General features: G+C 38.4%; 1 long non-coding RNA gene across 1 annotated transcript; it reads right to left on the bottom strand.

Annotated features, from left to right (window-relative positions):
* Positions 1-1,955: 1,955 nt before the first annotated feature.
* On the bottom strand, positions 1,956-4,437 carry LOC140998571 (uncharacterized). The gene is made up of 4 exons (XR_012179442.1): positions 4,196-4,437; positions 4,013-4,093; positions 2,598-2,702; positions 1,956-2,455 (listed from the first exon to the last, which is right to left on the bottom strand). It is a non-coding gene; the product is annotated as an uncharacterized lncRNA (long non-coding RNA).
* Positions 4,438-9,079: the final 4,642 nt, after the last annotated feature.

Raw genomic sequence — 9,079 nt, 5'->3', positions numbered from 1 at the left:
AACCTTATTTTCACAAATCCCCTCATAAGTTGTGCCATTTTTTCCAAAATGAAGCCCTTTGGCGGCTGTGACAAAACCGAACCCTAGCCTAAAAGCATGCCCAGAGAGCAGATCCCCTTTAATAGTGAAATTTAGGCTTCAGAATTAGTCTGAAATTCAATGTGATAAAGAAGTATTTTAATACCTCTTTTGGAAATTAAAGCACATTCATAAAATTATATATACTCAGAATGTGGTTGAGTGTGGGAAAAACACCCTTGTCACACAAAGACTTGGCTTTAAAGTGTGCTGAATAAAAAATACAAATTATTGAAAAGGTATTGAGCAAATAATGTATACTTACCCTCAGATTTTAAAAGTATTTAAGCGCTTAGCTTCAACAATTAAATGCTCTTCAATGCCACAGAAAAAGAATGTGCTCTATATGAACTACACACTGCAACAAACAAACCACAGCTTTTTGCTGCTCCACTGAAGTAAGTGGAGTTGAATTTGTCCAACAGATGGAAAATGGCATTTCAGTGATATCTCTGTGATTCAGTTGTACTTTTGTTGTATCTTGTACATTCTTTGTAACCAATTCTACCTCATTTTGAAGACATTGTACATGGAAATATTTATTTCATGTCATTTCACACGCAATGTTTCTAATTCTTGACCTGTTATAGTCTACCTCACTAAAAGCTGTTGTGTCATGGAAATGAAGATATCGCACCAAACTTGACTTTGTCTTTTTGTCAGAAATATTTGTGGTTTGAGTGACAATAATTAAGTGAATGTCCGCCCAAAACAATTACACTTTTTCTCTCTTCTCATCCAGTATTTTAACAACAACGTGATATCCTACGTTTTATGAAAGTACAGCTATTATTTTTTCGTTTCCAGGTGGACTCTGTCCCACTACTATAGTCCATTCAATTTCAGAATAATTTTGGACATTTCCTGGAAAAAAACACTTTATTTAGCACCAATAATATTTATATGGTATACTTCCAATTAGTTAAACTAATTAATTTGAGTATTTAAGTCAAACATGTGTGTCATTTGTCTAAAGGCAAGCATATAATTCTGGATATGAGAGGAGTACATTTTCCTATCATAAATAAACCATTCTATATTTTTACTTGGGTTTAAATGGAGCACCAACTGCTTTTGAACTAATTTAACTACCAGTCCCAAGACATCAGACCCTTTTTTATCTTATAATAATTTGTACCATATTACAAAGTACCTTCAGTAAAATTAAAAGTATTAAGACATTATTGACCAGTAAATCTAAGGTTTACTGTGAGTATACTTACAAGAAATAAAGGTTTTTGATAAATATAAAATATAAAGATATAAAGATTTTTAAAAAAAAAGAAAAAGAGAAAGTTTTATCCCAACTCACAGGGCCATTTGTGTTATGTAAAGACCCCATACGAAGCTCAAGAGAGCATAGAATAAAAGGACAGGAAGAGTGGAGAAGATCCTGACCCTCTTCCACTGGACACCACCCCCTGCCCACAGCTTTATTGTCTGGAGGGCGGAGGGCATGCGCTGGCGTGTGACAGATGTCCGAAACTTTTGTCCTTTCATCCACAATGGATCAAGCCCTGCTGCAACATCGCAGTATTTCACAGCAAAACCCTCTTTAACTATAGCAGTCATTTTCATCAATCCCCAAAAGTTCCTGCATATTTATCAGAACTGAAACCATACTCCTGGCACTGGCAGCAGGCATTAAACCAGCCATCCTCATTAAAAATGTTCACTAGATACTCTATTTGCATCTCTTAACCTCAGCTCAGCAGCCTCTCAGACCCAGTGTCAGCTCTGAGTAAACAGCTCAGTTAATGTCATCTGCTTCAGATGTGACTTAAGTGAAACTCACACTGTGATGACATATATGAATCAAATAAAACAGCAAACCGTCATGAAGTTAGTGTTAAATTGCTGTTTATCTTTAAGTACAATTTCTTTGACGTTTGAACTGCATATGCTGTATGGTTCCTTCTGCAAAATGCAGTGCCTCTGCCTGTCTGACACTCATAACAATTTCCTCTCCAGCTCACACAAACAACAGCAGCTGCAGCAGCTACACAAGTGCCAGATAACAAGTATAACAGTGACACCTACAGGGTCTTATTAAGAAGTACATAACGTTTAACTGAAAATAAAAGTGTTCATTTACAGACAACTTATAGGAGCAGTCTTACAAAGATATTTTCAAAATATAGAGAAGATGGAAATACATTTGAAAATACAAGCATGTTTGTAGAACACAGCAAATGGAGCTTCCTGTCTTCTAGGGTGAGTTTGTGCCTTTACTTTTCTATTTCAACATCCTGTCTTTTGTCTGTTCTCTACTCCATTTTCTTCTTGTCATTTTTAGGCTGGGTGTTGAGTCAACTTTTAAAAGAGTATTTTCTTTCCCAAAGAGGCACTTGGTCTCCAAAGGTAGGCACAGTTTGCACTGTAAATGTTTGGAGAAAAAGTGTAAAGATAAGAAGGCATAACACAACTGGTATCTACTAAATTACTGTGCGCTGTACAACCTGAGAGGCCACGTTCATTCATTAAGTCCACACAGTCAGCCTGATGTGTCAGGATCTTACCCAGTGGCGATACTGTAGTGATGCTGGCTGGTCTGCAGAAGTCCTCCTTTTGGCTGAGGGGGAACTTCAACATGTCCTGCACTGGGGTCGATGGGACTGTGAAGTCTGAGAAATGCAGGAGTTTTGGTTTCCATGTGTTTTTGTGTCAAATATGGACACATTTAATGTGAGTTTAAGACTCTGAGTAAAATTTTGATGTAAGACTTTTACTCGCAAAGACAAAAATGAAGGTAAAATCAGCAAAATGTACTTTTAAGCAACATTAAAAGTAGTCATTATGCAAACAGAATGGCCTCTATACCTTGTATGTTTTTTATGTAAAGACTGAATCTGTAAAATTACAACTAGTATTTACAGATGATAATGTAGTGTATTTTAAAGTACCTTGCGGAATTACTCAATTATAAGTACCTCAAAACACCAAAGTACAGGCGCTTGAGACTGGAAATGGTAGGATAAAAGGACTTTGTCATCATTGATCGTGCTCAATTTCCATTTGCGGCATAATCATGCATATCCTCACATGAGTGGCTTGAAAAAGCTGTCTAGCTCTCAGGTACAGTCCTGTATTGATTTGCTGATTTCAATATAGAAAATGACTACTTAAAGATATCATTGTATCAATATTGTTGAATTGCAACATGAGGGAGTCTCCATCTTTTCCGGTCCAAAATCCTAAACCTGTCAACAAGGCTGAAGACTCGACTGCTCATGTCCCTTAAATCAGATGTGAGGAGATACTACAGATACCGAACTAAAGAACAACAGGGAAGGGCTCACCGTTTATTTATCCTTTATTAATGCAAAGGGAATGTATGATTCATGCTTAGCTTATTTGAAATTGTTTGATTTTTTTATTTACTAAAAAGGATGCTCACTAAAAATGCGTGTCCTATCTGTGATGCAACAAATATGTCTGTAACTTGTTCTTAACAAAATGTCATGTTAAGTGATTCCAGTAGGTTTTTAGTGCTATTTTAAGAGTTTCATTGGAATATTATCATGGACTGCGATTATTATGGGCAGGATAGTTGTGACATAAAATATTCATATTGTTCCATGCCTACTTGAGAGTACATTCACTTATACGTTCCACCTCTTAAAGCAAATCAATATCAAGAAAAGGATGATCTCATGTATCTTATATTTGCTGGCCATGCTTTTAAGAAACACATTACAGCAGCACATCTTGTGGTTGGTTTTAGTTGTCAACATTAACATCCCCTCAGATTCAAAATGGCTGTCACAGTTGCATTATTCCCTCGAAAAATCCCTTTTGACTATACTAGTTGAGCAATGCCTCCCTGTAGGCCTATCTGGCCAACACGTATTAACTCAATATTCAAAGTAAATCATGATTTATTTAGTTATGTTAGCTGGTAAGCTAGGCTACAATTAGCCGTTAGCAGACTCACTGCAAAGAGGGGAGCTCTGGATGGTCCCTGAAGCTAACACCAGGGGAGAACTGGGGACTCCGTGGTCTGAACTGGAAGGACCTGCGGCAACAACCACATTTTTGGTCAATAAATATCTGTGTAGTGATAAATAATACATTGGGCAACAAGCCTATTCAATATTCTGGCTGCATAATGTGTTACCAGTTGACGCGGTCATTTCAAACCACTCGAGGCCGGAGCTGGGGTCTGTCACATCGGGTACTTGTGGACTGGGAGACGGCGGTGGCCTCAGAAACCGACCAGCAGGTGAGCTGTGAGGGTAAATTAATGTAATTCGACTCAAGTCCATTAAAATGAGGCCTAATTGTATTATTAAATTACTGTTGATCAAATCTATAAGAGTCCCTCTCTGTCTGAAACCTGAACGTGAAGCTAGCAGGCTGAACGCGTGTCGATAGAGATGATCAGCCTGTTAGGGAGTTAACGAAGGTGAGCGGGTGTTTGAGCCCTCAGTGAGGCCTTACAGGCTCACCAGTGAGGAGGTGTACAGGTTATTTTTTACATTTGAATGAACTAATTTAAAAGAAAATTTAAATTTAGTTATCATACATTTAAAGATACAAAAACCTACAGCATTAATCACATTTTTAATTAAAGGATAAGTTCACCCAAAAATGAAACTTCAGTCATTCTCTACTCAACCGAGAAAAGTTGAGTAAAGATTTGCAGACCACAAAACATTTCAGGAGTTTCCCATCAAAACAGTGTTGCAGAATTCTATATGGGAACTTGTTTAGATACATAGATTTGAAGGAAACTCATTTACACCCTTTTAAAGCTGAAATCTTAACTGTAGCTGCCAAGCTAAAAGCGTAGAGTGCACACGTTTAGCTGTGCGTCGAATGTGTCAATAAGCTCTTTTTATTTTAAATCAATTTGGTATCTTGGCGCTTCCAGAGATTACGCTGGACGAGATGTATGGAGCCATTTTCTTTAAGTGTGTTTTAGGTTGTTTCTACTTCAGTTGTTCAGGAGAATGCTTCAACAATATTCTGCTGTGAAGCTCCAGAAATGTTTTGTGGACTACAAAACTTCACCCGACTTTCCATCGACATGGGGGTGAGTAGAAAAAGACAACATTTTCATTTTTGGGTGAACTTATCCTTTAAAGCTAAACGAACCCTGTTGGGTTTTATCAAGAAAGCTTTACATGCACAGGATAGACACAGATTTGCCTGTGTCAGATCAAAAAATAAAATAATAATAATAATTTTGTCTGTAAAGCCTTCATGAATGACTGTGATACACGAGTTAGTGCTGACTTGCTGATGTATCTCAGACAGTAAGATTAACAGACTGAAAGCTAATATCTATCCATACACCATACCACCACCACCACCACACTCCAATAATCTTAGTAATTTTATATCTACCAATTTTAACTATCCCTCTAAACTGCAGAAGTGGCACAGTTGTCTTGAGCTATTCCCTTGAAGTCCCACTAGAGGGTGTTAGATAGCTGTAAGAAGTCATTTGAGGCACTCCACTAATGTCTGTTGGAGGGCTTACAGTAATAAACCAGTAGTTGTGATCTCTGCAGACACTTGCAGGGGCAGGGATGAAAAACACGAATCCAAACCAACAAGGCTACAGAGGGCTATGCTCAATGATAGGTGGGGCAGTTGCAGCACAGAGGGCCAAGATAGCTATGAAAAGAGCACAAAAAGCATACATCTTTTAATATATTATTCCATTTTGGCTAAACAGAATTTCTTTTCTCTGTTAGCTAATGGAGGAAAAAAGGATGCGTTCTGAAAACAGTAATATCAGGCCCCTGCCCCCATGCACCTCTTCTGTACACAGTATTAAACAGGGTCAAACTGGGTCTGTTTGGATATATTTGATCTGTGCACCCCCTGCCTTTCCACTCATGTCGAACACACTTGACACAGAAATAGAAAAACTATGTGTGAACAAAGTAAACCACTACCTCACCCAGATGCATGATCACAGATATATTACAGATTACATTTTATTGATTCCTTAAAGACATACAATCCCCCCCGCTCTCTGTATCCCTTACACACACTCCCTTCCCTCAGTCTCTTTCCTTCACACAAACTCGCTCCCACCCCCAGCAGCCCGACAGATCACACCAACGTCCTACTTAATCCACGTCCCACCTCTGCAACCAAGTGCTGCTATTTGGATAGATGCAAGGAGGAGGAGAGAAACCTAAGGGGGAAACAAACAAGACAAAGCATGTGTGTAGTGCAGCATGTAGACATTTTGATCGTGTCCGTAGAGGAAACCACACATTTAGAAACACAGAATAGAAAATGACAATCCCGACACATACAGTCCTTTAAAATGATACAAAATAAACAGTTAAAATGTTTCATAATCATCTAAAATGAATCCCTTTAGAGTGCCAGTCATGAACAGATGTATTTATCAATATTTTAGAAACAGAAAATCCTGTTTTTCCCCAATAACCCAGTCGTAGGATAGAGCATCACACAACACAAAAGAACTGGTGCACTCCAAACACATGCAGCACTGCAGGTAGGAGGTGAAGGATAAATCCATAGCAACACAGTAGCTCTTTACTGTGTGTGCCTCTGTTCATTGTTCTCGTTTACTTTTCATCTTCTTGCTGTAGCTCGCTTTCCCTCTGCTTGCTTGCTTGCTTGCTGTGGGTAAGGAGGTGCTGTACAGTGCACTGTACAGTCTGAGCCTATTGGGAACATGCTGCTGACTCAGCCCAGGCCACTGCATTCATCTATCTGCACTGCAGTGCTGTCTCTGCTTACCCCCTCCCTCCCATCTCCTTCCCTTATTCAGTGCGCCACCTTACACACACACACACACACACACACACAGAGAGGAGGGGGGAGGAAGGAAAGAAACACACATGCATGCACACACACACACACACCTGCTTTTACAGTCATTTCAGTGCTGTTGCACTATGACACACCCAACCACATCAACTCAAACAATAGTCTCTCTCTGGTGTTATGAAAACATGAACAAAGACGATGTGATTTAGCTATTTCTTAAGTTTCTGAACAGCCTCAGTCTGTAAATGTCCTGTGTGGTTTTCCAACTTTGCAACTGCCTTGTTTGCAACTCATATAAGCAATTTTAGTGATTACTGGTGCATAACACAAACACAAATCACCTTCTTCAGAGTGTCCCCACATCGCTAGAAATCTAAAGTATCTGTATCCTCACAGTTATCACAGTAAATGGTGTAAACAAGCAACTCAAACATCCATTGTCAGACATGGTGGAACATATTCTGTGTGATAAAGTGACAGTCATTAAGGTTTATGTCCAAAAACGACACCAGCCAGAGGTGTAACTGGAAGGCTGCTTTATTGTTTGGAAATAGATTCGTGCTCAAATGAAGATATTCTTTCACTGATTCTCATTTAATTGTCCCATGTGGTTGTGCAACACACGTCCTCTCTCTGACTGTATTAGTGGCAAGAGATAATGACAGTCAAAAGTTGTTTTTTTTTCTCATTATTAGCCTATTTTCAGGAAAGAAAAGATTATTTTTTTTTCTCAGTCATGCTACAAAAGAATGGCCTCATATACCGATTGGTAAAACCAACATTTGGAAATGAACAGAAGTGTAAAACAGAAGGCAAGCTGTTCTCTTACTAGCCCAAAGAGCCAGTAAACAGAACACACAGAGAGAGCACTTGTACTACATGACTCTACAAGATGTTAGTCCAGACAGTCTAATCTAGGTGGTGAGTTTTCAGTTTACAAGTTAATTTCGAACTCAATACATCGTTTCTGTCGTGCTCCGTTTTGATTCACTCCCATGGGTTTTGAGATCCTCGTTGCTGATTTTATTGACAGACTAAATAGGAAGCTAAAAAGGCACGTGCCGTTAAGAGATATTGCACCATAAACAAACACACAGACAGTTAAGACAACTAACCCTTAAATCATTAGATATATCATATCGAAAGTGACAGCAAAAGTAAAGATCAACTCCAAACTGCAGCAGTGTGTTAAGGGGGAGGAAACATGGAGGAGGGTTTGAGCTGAAACGAGCAAAACTTTTTGTCACGCGAAGTGAGCTGTGACACAAAAGGCTATGAGTGTGTGTGCGTGTTAAGTGTGTCTGTCTGCATCTGTGTGTCTTTGTGTGTGTACATTATAGGAAACTAGGGGCAAGACATCTTCACACATGTACAAAAGGGTATGCTGGTAGTGCAATCCTCTCACCAATGCAGGCTCCACAATTCTCAGCAAGCAGCCAGTACAACACCATGCATTGTACGCTGGTACCCAGTATGCAGAAGTCCTGGGCAGGCCAGAGTTTTGGTTATTCTCTGAACATACCACACAAAGAAAGAAGCATGATCAGTTACACTCTGTGGTTCTGGTATCACCTCAATGCAAGGAGTGGACAGGAGAGTATATATACTATATATATATGTATGGTAGGATATATATATAATATATATGTAATATATCTCTGTATATGTATGTATTGATTTATACAGTTTTTAAATACAACTTCTGCTTTTTAATATAGATTCTTTTAGCTTACTCCCCTCTTTTTTGTGAAAAGTGACTCAAAAAAATCTACTCCATCTAACAAATGTGTCACAGCCTAACAAGTGTGACAAGGGGTGTCAGCTGGAAGCCATTCTATTTACGGTTATTAATATTTAGTGTTAGATTAATAGCTGTAGTTTTTTAAGTACTCCTGTATTTACAAAAAACTACACATGCCGTTAAAATAAAATAATATATTACATTATTTATAGTTTCTTAAAAAGTCCATTCTTAGCTTTTGCAGTTTGTGCCGCATAGAACATAGCCTGAACTGTGTTTATGTTATTATTATATATTTTTTTTACCGAATGGATGTTTGTGTGTCTTTTTTTTTTTTTTTTTCTAGATTTCTTTCTGTAAATACGCATCCGTGTATCCATGGTGATCTTGGGAGAAAATGGACGGCAGTAGCTTTTATGCTTATCATTCAGAGTTTTTATTTGGTTCAAGTTAACACCCACACTGATTTTGGAGATCTCATGCAGCAACTGGACCATAGAA

Source organism: Pagrus major, chromosome 6 (genome assembly GCF_040436345.1).
Source record: "Pagrus major chromosome 6, Pma_NU_1.0".
Taxonomy (NCBI): Eukaryota; Metazoa; Chordata; class Actinopteri; order Spariformes; family Sparidae; genus Pagrus; species Pagrus major.
Note: the sequence above shows the minus strand (reverse complement) of the source record. Positions and strands in the feature narration are given on the sequence as shown.